Genomic DNA, 11,548 nt, shown 5'->3' on the forward strand with positions numbered 1-11,548 from the left:
CTAGCAAGCAGGATCCTCAGCCAGGTGGGATTTCATAAGTCTGGGTACAGCAGTCACCGCCAAGTTCACTGGGGAACCTCCTGATGCAGTTGATGCAGCAGGGCACCCTTAGGTGTGAACTTGCAGTGGTTCGGCAACACAAGTTTTGCGCAGCTCAGGGGCCTCACCCTCCACAGCATCCGACCAGCGCAACCTCATCCTGCCTGTGATGCAGAGAGGTGCCGCCCACCATTGGTAATCCTCTCTGTGCCCCCTGGTGTAGTGGTGGATCGTAGTATGCGATGCAGACTTTCCTACATTGATGCGCAGGAGCGCCTCTACCATTCACAGATCCAAGGGGCGCAAGGCAGTCTTCTCACACAGGTCAGCAACGTGTCTCTATGCGACTGGCCAGACTTCACCACCAGGTACAGTCGATTGCTGTGCCTTAATGTCTACCACCACAGCTCATCAACTCCACAGCTCCTCCACATCCCACTCCAGGCTCCAGACGCAGGTCCAGTGAGGCATCCAGGCTCCAGACGCAGGTCCAGCGAGGCACCCAGGCTCCAGATGCAGGTCCAGTGAGGAATTTAGGCTCCAGACGTAGATCCATGAGACATCCAAACCCCAGATCCAGGTTCAGCGAGGCATTCATGCTACAGATGCAGGTCCAGCGAGGCATCCTTGCTCCAGGCGCAGGTCCAGCGTGGCATCCAGGCTCCAGGCGCAGGTCCAGCGAGGCATCCAGGCTCCAGACGCAGGTCCAGCAAAGCATCCAGGCTCCAGACGCAGGTCCAGCGAAACATCCAGGCTCCAGGCGCAGGTCCAGCAAAGCATCCAGGCTCCAGACGCAGGTCCAGCGACACATCCAGGCTCCAGGCGCAGGTCCAGCGAGGCATCCAGGCTCTCATCCTGGTCCTGGGATGTTGGGTGGCTTGAGGGGGTTGTTGATGTGTGCTGCAATTGGCCCTGGCTGCTCCATTCTGCAGTTCATTGTTTTTTTTGCCTATTTTCTATTGGAGGCTGACTGAAAGGCTATTGTTTCCATTAGAGACAAAAAAACTCACATTGGGCTGACTAACGCGTGTTTTTTTGCCGCTAATGTTTTTCACCGCTGATCCCTGAAGCTATTGCCATGTAGGACGTCTTGTACATACGTCGCTAACAAGGCAATAGCTTTCAGCGGTACACAGCGGTAGGAACACTGCAGCTAACTAGCGATAGCTGTAGTTTTCACCTATCCTTGTACATATGCCCCCCAGTTTGCACATTCTTTACTAAATGAAAAGCAAATGGACACCCTCCCGGGTAAAGGTAGCTTTAGATAAAAGTCATTAATATGTATATTGATACATATTATGTGAAAGCATAGAGTACGATGTGTATAGTCACGCTACATTAGAGACACACTCGATATGCTAAAGAGATCCACGATATAGTATCGCACCATTTTTCCAGAAGTGAATGAATGAATGAATACAGACTTATATAGCGCATGGCTACCCGAAGGCATCCCAGCGCTTACTGTGACATCTAATCACTCACCACTACTTACGGGAAGAGAAAAGTCTTCAACTGCCTCCTGAATCCGAGATAATCCTGCTCGAGACGGATATAGTCTGGAAGCCGGTTCCAGAACTTTGCAGCATTGTAGGGGAACCGACGCCCTCCCGTCCGTGACCGTTTAATCAGAGGAACTACAAGAAGTCGTTTGTTACTGGATCTAAGAGTTCTATTAGTCAGGTATAATTGCACCATAGGCTGAATTATAGGAGGACCAGTACCCCCAAGCGATTTATGAATAATACACATAGCCTTAAACCTGATTCTCTCCAGAACTGGAAGCCAATGCAGCTGCTTAATAGCTAACTTAGCCGAGCTGCGCTTCGGGACGTTCATTAAAAGGTGAGCTGCACAATTCTGAACAGTCTGAAGAATCTTTGTGGTTCCTGGTGGTGCGCCCAAATAAACTGCATTTGAATAGTCCAGCCGTGATAGAACAAGAGCTTGGACCAGCATACGCCTGGCTTCAAACGGGAGAAGGGGAAGAATCTTCCTCATCATCCTAAGAAGGCTATAACAACTAGCCGCCACTTTGCGTGCCTGTACTGTAAAATTGAGGTTACATTCGAACCATACACCCAGACTCTTAATCTGCGTCTTGGGTGCAGAAGAAGGGCCAAGACAGCTGGGCCACATAAGATCTAAATTTGCAGGGGACGCATGGCCGAAGATCATAATTTCTGTCTTGGCACCATTCAGTTTGAGAAAGGACAACTTCATCCACTCAAAGACCTTCTCAAGACAGGCGGGCAAAGTTGGTTTCACTCTATCTTGCTGACTGAGAGAGACCACCAACTGTACATGACAGTGTGGCCACCACCTCCGCGAGGGACCTCATATAGATATTAAACATAGTAGGGCTAAGAGAGGACCCCTGGGGTACTCCACAGTGCAAAGGAGTCTGATTAGAGAGAGCCTCCTCTTCAAAAACCACAAATGATCGATCAGCCAGAAAGGACTGCAGCCATTTAAGGGCAGTCCCTGCTACTCCTACCTCCCTGAGTCTTTGGACCATAATTTGATGATTAACCGTATCAAAGGCTGCGCTGAGATCTAATAAAATGATCGCAGCGCAGCCTCCATTGTCCAAGATCTTTCTTGACTCTTCAACCACAGCGAGCAGGGCGGTCTCCGTGCCCTGATGACGCCTGAAGCCGGTCTGGGTAACGTGGAGGCGATTATTTTCCTCAAGAAAACCTGCCAGTATAGAATTGGCATGTTTTTCAGCTAATTTGCCGATCCCCGGCAGCAGGGAAATCGGGCGGTAGTTAGCCCAATCTTCAGGATCTAAATTTGGCTTTTTGAGAAGGGCTTTAACTCTAGCCTGTTTCCAGAGCAGCGGCACCTGCCCAGTTATAAGGGAGGAATTTACTACATGCAAAATAACTGGTGAAACAGTCTCCAAAGCCAAATTAAGGGTGGACGGCGGAGCAGGGTCGGCCGGAGACCCTGATTTGAGCTCCCGCAGAAGCTTCTGCAGGGCCGAAAGAGTCAGCGGGGCAAATTCCTCCAGCATAACCTGATGAATAGGCGATGGAATACTAGTATCCACAGTAGTTTGCCGAAATGTAGAGTAGATGTTATACATTTTTGCTGAAAAGAAATCTGCTATTTCCTCGCAACGCTTTTGAGCATCCCTAGAGTCGATAAGAGGACTGGGAAGGGAAAGCAGGGACTTCATAATTTTAAAGATTTCCTTGGGGGAGTTGGATGCAGAGGCAATTTTTCCATGATAGTAAGAGGCTTGAACACTTTGTATTTCGTTCTTATAAAGCTTAAGTGATTCTTTATATTTGTTCTTACTAATCTCTGAAAAATACTTCCTTCATTTCCTTTCCAAACGTTTACAGGATTGCTTAATCTGTCTAAGTTCCTGGGAGTACCACGCTTTTTTATTGGGGCCAATTCGATGGCATAATTCTTTCTTAGGAAGGACAGAGTCCAAAGAGGACTCTAACCAGCTGTTAAGATTTGCATTAGCAACCGTAGAATTTGGGTGAGGTAGAGGAGAAGAATTTGTAAGATTGGTTACCCAGCTTTCAACAGACAGTTTTGAGCATATGCGGCCAAACTTTTTAGCCGTAACACACGGTTGTATCAAATCTCGAGGGGTCCAAATAAATGATAATAAAAAATGATCAGACCATGGTACCAAAATGGCCTCAACAAAAACAATATTTGTAAAATTAGTAAATAAAGGATCAAGTAGATGGCCTAATTTATGGGTTGGTCCACACACAATTTGCTTAAATTGAAATGTTCCCAACCCTTCAATAAGGTCCTGCGAGAGAGGGGAGTCAGGTTCATTAAAATGCATATTCAAATCACCCAAAATCGAAAAATTAGATGAAAGACTCGCCTCATTGATGGCTATATCCAAGAGATTATTACAAAAATTAGCACATGCTCCTGGGGGGCGATATATAAGAACCCCAGAGAAAGTGCAGGTAGGAGAAAAACCTATATCAAAAGAGAGGCTCTCACAGTCAGCTAAGGGACTCATAGTAGATCTACAACTATAAATGTTTTTATATACAATAGCAATCCCCCACCACGGCCACTGACCCGATCTTGCCTAAGGATAACATAATTAGAGGGAAGAGCCTGAACCACTTCGGCATCGGACTCCATACTGGTCCAGGTCTCATTTAAAAGAGGGCATCTGGGCTCCTCTCTTCTAGGAGTAAATACATTTCACTAGAGTGTTTAGGGAGGGATCGACAATTGAGAAGTAGCAGAGATAAAGATTTACCCTTACCCTCATCCACTCCCACAAGGGGAGTTGTGTGCAAAGAGCTACAATTAAAATCACAGAAAGGGCAGGAGGTAATCCCCTCTTCTAAAGGCAAAGTATGCGCACACTTATTCCTCATATCGATTTTAAACATAAAAAGCTGCTCCCTATGATAGCGGTAGTCATTAGCAACAAAACGGCCAGGGGTTCTAGCCCCTAGTCCCATCCTGGCGCGGACGGGCGCAGACGGGCTTGCCTTAGGTGCGCCTTCAGCGTGCCCGCGGCGCATCCGCTGCGCAGCTACGTCATCAGCTCGCTATAAGAGCAAGGAAGCGGAAGTGTGTGTCCCCGTCAGCGTCTGAAAAAAGCTGGACCGCTGACCTCAAGGAGAGGGAAAGAAGAATTCCCACGTAAAAACACCCAGCACCCGATTCACAGTCCCCCACCAAACAAATCAATTCAATCCCTAAAGGTTCTCTAGCTTTTTAAACATTAAAAATAAACAATTTTCTAGCAGCAAGAATATTATCAGCATTCACTCGCTTCTGACCGAGATCAGAGCGAGTGAAAGTGTCAGTGGGAAGAGTAGTGCCAAGGATGCCAACATCTTGACTTATATCCTTATGCTGCTCAAAAATATGTCAAAAAGTGCCAAGAGAGTTTCCATATCTTTTGCCGAGCACTGTGATGCTCTTGTTTTATCGAAGCAATGATGCCAACAATAATACACAGATTATGCTAGGTATGGCTATAATGATGTCTGGTGAGCCATAAAAGACACGGGATTGCCTCATTATGTCCTGACCATGATTAGGTCATGCATTTTCACAATAATGTCAGAGGTTGTCAAGATGGACAACCCTTTGTCAGAACCACCTCTATCTCACTTATAAACAAGCACAATACTATAACACCCAAATCGTGCCAGTGGTGGGTGCTTTATACCAGGAGGCACTGAAGCAAAGTAGAAACACCATACACACATGGGTACACACACACACACACACACATACACACACACACACACATTTTCCTCCCTCTAAGAACAACGACAAAACTACAGCCTGTGTCGCCACCCCACTATTGAAAACATGCAGAAGAAAGACTTCTACTGCACCTAAAAACAAGGACCCTCGCTGCCTATTGACTTACAATATTCGTATTTCATTTAATAATAACAAAAAAGCAAATGAAATTCTTCAAAGAAAACTCCCAAGATGTAAACATACAAGATCCCACTTACCATTCTGAGCTGAGGGAAATATTATTTTAATGAAAGCTATCAAACTATTGAAAACACTTCCAAAGCATTTTAGGGTCACCCATGATCACTCCAATTTTAGAAACCTAATTAAAAAAAAGCTGTTTTCCAAAGTGAAACACCAGTAAAAAAAGAGAAATCTAGCTCATGAGAGCACAAGCAAATAGTCTACATCTCCACTAAGGCAAACAACAACAAGCATGTATATAAGACAGTCCAAACTATCATAAATACTATCATGCAACTGATAGGAGGAGGTAAAAAGAGTTAATAGAAGAACAACACACAACAACTAACAAGCCAAAATCTGCTATTTCACAAATGGACTGTATCGTCAGACAAATCAATCTTAATTATATTATTAGCACCCCTACCAACACACCATGAAAGATGAGTAAAGGCCTTCTTCACTTAATACTGCTAGCATGCAAGCTAAAGCCGCACAAAAAGAGAGATAAGACGTGGCAGCCCTGATCTCTGAGCCTTTTTGGCCTTGGACTGTTTGTTATAATTTTGAATATATCTATCATCTGACATCAATATTGTGTCATAATTTGGGTATACATTTTCCAAATAACTCCTTTAGTGCAGATGGTAAGGATTCTTTTTTGAGGGCTTCGGCATAAGTTTGCGCTGCCCTTCTCTCCCCTGTTGCAGGTAGACCTCATCGGAAAAAGGGAGAGACTTTCGAATGAGACCTTCCTAAAATAGTTTTCTGGCTGTGGCTGTGATCTTCAGACAGTAAGCCCACTAGACCACCAGGGAAATTGATTAGTGGGGCTGGCCCTTATAGTAAAATGAAAAAAAGAAATGGTTAAAAATATATTTTTAAAAGTGAAAATCATTAAGAGGGGCGGCCCTCATTATAAATGGGCTGACCCCAATTAGGAGCTAAATCAATTGACAAGTAAAGGTTTTTTTTACCTCAGTGGGGAACAATCGCACCCCCAGGGGGAAAAAACACTTTATTTTTCAAATGTAAGTGAAGAGAAATATATATTTTTAAATGTCAGGGGTTCATCCCTCCAGACAAATTGATGTGTGTTTTCCCTGGGGGCGATTGAAGCCCCCCAAGAGAAAACACACATTTCCCAAAAATATAAGAGATGTATTTAGTCGACCCTGAATGAATGGGTTAACCCTCTTTGGGGTCACACAAGGCAAAAATTTACTGGCAAACAGTGAAAGGAAAAGTTGATGGATCATCTTTCATGTGGTTATTTCTTTATTTGGGTGCTATACCAAGTGATAAAATAAGTGGAATTTTGCCAAACCAGTATGATTGTATTTTGAAATCACAAAATAAAAATGTAATGCTATTAACAAATTGTTGCATTGTACAACATTGTTAGGACTTGGGCGTACTATATGATATGGCTTGGTAGCTTTATCATGCAGTACACTCACAAATACCATCTTGGATCCAGTCACATTTGTTAAAAAACTAGACAACCAGGGGAGTTCAGGGGTGGATGACTTGCTTGCCACCCAACAGTAGTTTTACCCAAAGGTTTTTACAATGTGAAACTTCTGTAAGAAACACACATATTTATCACATTTCTTTGATGGAAAATTCTGGAAGTTGCGGGGAGCCACACATTTTCTACCACCCTGGGTTCCCAAATGTCTCCTGATAGGAACAGTACCCCACTTGTGTGGTGGATCAAGAGGCCCTAAATCGATACATTGAGAGATAAGCAATATGGGTTTCTGCTGTATTTCAGACCGTGGTGTGGCACCACCCATGCAAATATACAAACCATAGAGAGTTTTGAAAATTAGACAACCAGGTAGTCCAGGGCGGTGTGACTTGTATGGATCCCGGGAAGTTTTCTTACCCACAATTCTCTGCAAACCTCTAACTCTTACAGAAACTTGGGCAATCAGACTTAGAATCAGACACTGTTTGCAGCCTGTCAATTCTTATTTCAGATTGTGGAGTACCATGGTGGAATCTGTGTACTGTGTAGTGGCCATGGCAATGGCAGCACATGATTAACAGAGGCCCCTTGTCTGCCCGTCCGCCCCCGAACAGCACATAGTCCTGTTATAAAAAGTTTCCCTTCCACGTCTACCCCTATCAGTGCTTGTTTCCAATATGAACAGGGTGTAAAGCATTAATGCGGGATATAATCTTTGTATATCAATAATTCAGTGGGAGCTTTATTTATTTATGGTTTTAACACATACAACTGATATATATGTATGAAGTACTTTGGGGTGGTGTTTTGTGGTGCTCGAGACCGGCACTTAATTGTTAACACCGACACTAATGACAGTTTCCACATGGTGGTAGTTTGTCTAATTTAAAGATGAGCACAACAGTTGATTATTAATTTAATATACATAAAAAGTTACTAATAGCTGCCGCCTAAGCCATCTCTATAGATTGGGAGGGATATTAGAGGAATAGTCTGAGTTATCACACATGCAGGTGTGTGATGGTCAGTAGTTGTGCTAGTGATGTTGTTGGTAGTGCTGGCAGGGCAAAAGGTGTTCCAACTAACTGTGTTGTTTTCACTACCTTACATCACTTTGTCCAGGTGGCTTGGTTGTTGTGATTTTCTATCTTACTTTTAGACTATTTGATTGACTGCTTCAATACCTGAATCGCCCTGCTTCGAGTGAAAGAAAGTAAGAGACAGAAAGAAAGAAAGAAAGAAAGTAAGAAAGAAAGAAAGAAAGAAAGAAAGAGAAAGAGAGAGAGAAAGAAACAGAGAAAGAAAGAAAGAGAGAGAGAAAGAGAGAAAGAAAGAGAGAAAGAAAGAAAGAAAGAGAGAAAGAAAGAGAGAGAGAAAGAGAGAAAGAGAGAAGGAAAGAGAGAAAAAAAGAGAGAATGAAAGAAAGAAAGAGAGAGAGGGAGGGAGAAAGAAAGAGAGAAAGAAAGAAAGAAAGAAAGAAAGAGAGAATGAAAGAAAGAAAGAGAGAGATGGAGGTAGAAAGAAAGAAATAGGCAGTGGACACAACGTGCACGTTAATATTCAGCTGCACATTCACACAAACCGCTATGGTCCTTTACAGCAGACAGCATAGACCAAAAAATGCCTTAATAACCTGTCCATGGTTCAGAGCAAACCTTCAGCTGGCCCCTACACTATCCGCATTTCACCACCCTGCAAGACTGTATGACAGGACTAGTCTAGACACACCCACATGTGACCCCCGACCGTACAACACTCGCCTGCCATAACATAACTCATGAGCGAACCGGTCCTCTGCCCCAACACACCATCACGTAGCCCTTAGAAGTCTGAATTAGACTGTAAAGAATGTACACGGCTCACCCGCTGCAGCCCCTCGCAGCTCCGGCTCTGCTGCCGTGACTCCTTGCCAGCAGGTACTTACTGGCGGAAGACACTCAATGACATCAGGTACATACATACACACACTACCACTCATAGCCCCGCCCTGTAACCAAAAGCAGGTAAATGAAATTGAAGTACCCTCTTGTGCCTCACGGGGGAGGCAGATATCCACACATTATCTCGGTTGTCTCTGACCAGGTAGGTGTCAATGTAGGCACTTTAAAACGTAGAAGGAAAGTGAAACTGGTAATATCTGCACTATCCTCGATGGAAACAGGTGACCGGGAGCGGTTAGTCCTTCGTCAGCAGTGCTCCAGGCGCCTCGGTTACTGATCATTGTCTTTAATGAGCTGGAAACCATAGAGACTCACAACACCAACAGTGACACAGCACAGACCCCTGCAGGGCTCACAGCATGCACGGCTGACACCGTTTCACTTTACTGTTGTGCGTGACATTAAACGTGAAAGAAAAGTGTTAGCAAAGGGAAACAACTATTGTATCCTAATCTCAATGGAAACAAGCTACCCCGGAGTGGTTACCCGCCTCGTCAGGCGCCTCGGTTACTGCCCATTGTCTTTAATGAGCTGGAAACCATAGAGACGCACAACACCAGCAGTGACACGGCACAGACCCCCTGCAGGCTTACAACATGCACAGCACCAGCAGTGACACAGCACAGACCCCCTCCAGGGCTCACAACATGCACAGCACCAGCAGTGACACAGCACAGACCCCCTGCAGGGCTCACACCATGCACAGCACCAGCAGTGACACAGCACAGACCCCCTGCAGGGCTCACACCATGCACAGCAGCAGCAGTGACACAGCACAGACCCCCTGCAGGGCTCCCAACATGCACAGCACCATCAGTGACACAGCACAGACCCCCTGCAGGGCTCGCAACATGCACAGCACCATCAGTGACATAGCACAGACCCCTGAAGGGCTCACAACATGCACAGCACCAGCAGCGACACAGCACAGACCCCTGCAGGGCTCACAACATGCACAGCACCAGCAGTGACACAGCACAGACCCCCTGCAGGGCTCACACCATGCACAGCAACAGCAGTGACACAGCACAGACCCCTGCAGGGCCCACAACATGCACAGCTGACAAGGTTTCACTTTGATGACGTGTCACATTTTTGGCTTTTTACTGTGCCTAAGTGTGACATATCAATACACAATTTGTGCCTCTTTTAGTGACAAGTAGGATAAAGAAACCAGAACACATACGTAGGTGTCTATCACCCTCAGGGACCACCCACATCCCACAAAGGAGACCCACACTGCCATTGAGACACATGCAGATGCACATTCACAGTACAGAACCACGCCCAAGGGTGCGCAAATAGCAGTCACACAGCCATGTTGGCTCTGCGTATGATGGCCCTGGACACTCCCCATACTATTTGAGTAGGTGACGACATAGCCACATGTCCAAGCTCCAAACCGCTGCCTGCGGTGACATGTCTGCATCTGATGTACACAGCACAATGTAATGTCCTTGGTTCCAGGGCCCTCATGCATATAACAAGACCACAGGGACACATGTAGACATAATGTAGAACTGGCTACGGGCACATGCGTCCGGCCCCTTTATTGGCAGGGCCACATGTTCAGTGACGCCTGTGCTGGATGTGTGTGGATTGAGTGTAAGCCAGCCCGCACGGGATGCTTGGTGCTGGCAACAATTTGAACATTGGACACCAGAGCAACAGAAATAGCAAACACATGCATGACAGAGTCAATTGCACAGCAACATGGAGGAAGCCAGAGTAAGGACAGAGGTCAACCAAAATTCGGTCAGGAGGTTCCGTGAGTTGCAGTGTACTGAGGTAGGGGCACTAGAGATGAGCGCACTCATGTGAAGGAAATGCTAGGTTTGTGCCCCTTCGTGTTAGTCCTGATGCAAATGCAGTGGGGTGTGCTACACCTGCATCAACTTCCTCATCAACGTCCCTGGTGTCCCACACTGCCTGAGGTGACACAGTCCACAGCGCAATGCCCAGTAATGGTTTTGGGTGTGTGGCTCAACTACCACCTCCAGTCTGCATTCCTGCCTTGGGGATGTTGCCTCCTGCCCTCCCATTGTCTGTGCCATCTCCCGTACGCACACATGACACATCTTCCTCATCATAGTCCCTTCCCCACTGCATGAGGTGACATTGCAGCGCAACATCTGCACAGCACAAATGTCAATCAGTAACAGACAATGGCTTGTGGTGCACTGAGTCACTGTCACCTGGAGTGCTGAGCAGGTTATCAGGCCGATGACGACATCCACAACAGGTCTGAGCAACTCCGTAAGTCTGTCAGTAACACCGTGTTGACTATGGCCGATAGCTGTTGGAGGTGGTCCTTGCGGTGGTGGTGGGTACCTCCTGCAGTGATGCCACGTCCGGGCCGGTCCAGACTCGATTTGGTGTGTGAGCCCTGCTGGGCCTGGAGGCTGCCTACAGCGCAGGGCCACAGAGAAATGGTGTTGTTGACCCCAAGGCCAAAACTTCAGGGGCCATCCAATTTCTCAGATGAAGGGGTCCCGGACCTGACCAGCACAGAGTTAGTGGTCCCGGATGCACAGCGGCTGGCACAGGCCCCCAGCCATGGGACGGTGACTTGCGGTGCAGTTAGATGGGCCATGCAACCTGACTGGGTCACGATCAATGTCCGAGGTGTATGTTGCGGAGGGTATCG

The 11,548-nt window shown here is 46.4% G+C and overlaps 1 protein-coding gene across 1 annotated transcript in view; it reads right to left on the reverse strand.

The window, feature by feature from the left end:
* Positions 1-8,883, reverse strand: part of LOC146830008 (uncharacterized) — a 230,987-nt gene extending 222,104 nt beyond the window's left edge. Inside the window, exon 1 of the mRNA XM_085604242.1 lies at positions 8,825-8,883. The gene's annotated coding sequence lies outside the window, so the exon portion shown is untranslated. The remainder of the gene's footprint in view (positions 1-8,824) is intronic.
* Between the last annotated feature and the right edge of the window lie 2,665 nt (positions 8,884-11,548).

Source organism: Triturus cristatus, chromosome 5_1, assembly GCF_964204655.1.
Source record: "Triturus cristatus chromosome 5_1, aTriCri1.1, whole genome shotgun sequence".
In the NCBI taxonomy this organism is placed as follows: domain Eukaryota; kingdom Metazoa; phylum Chordata; class Amphibia; order Caudata; family Salamandridae; genus Triturus; species Triturus cristatus.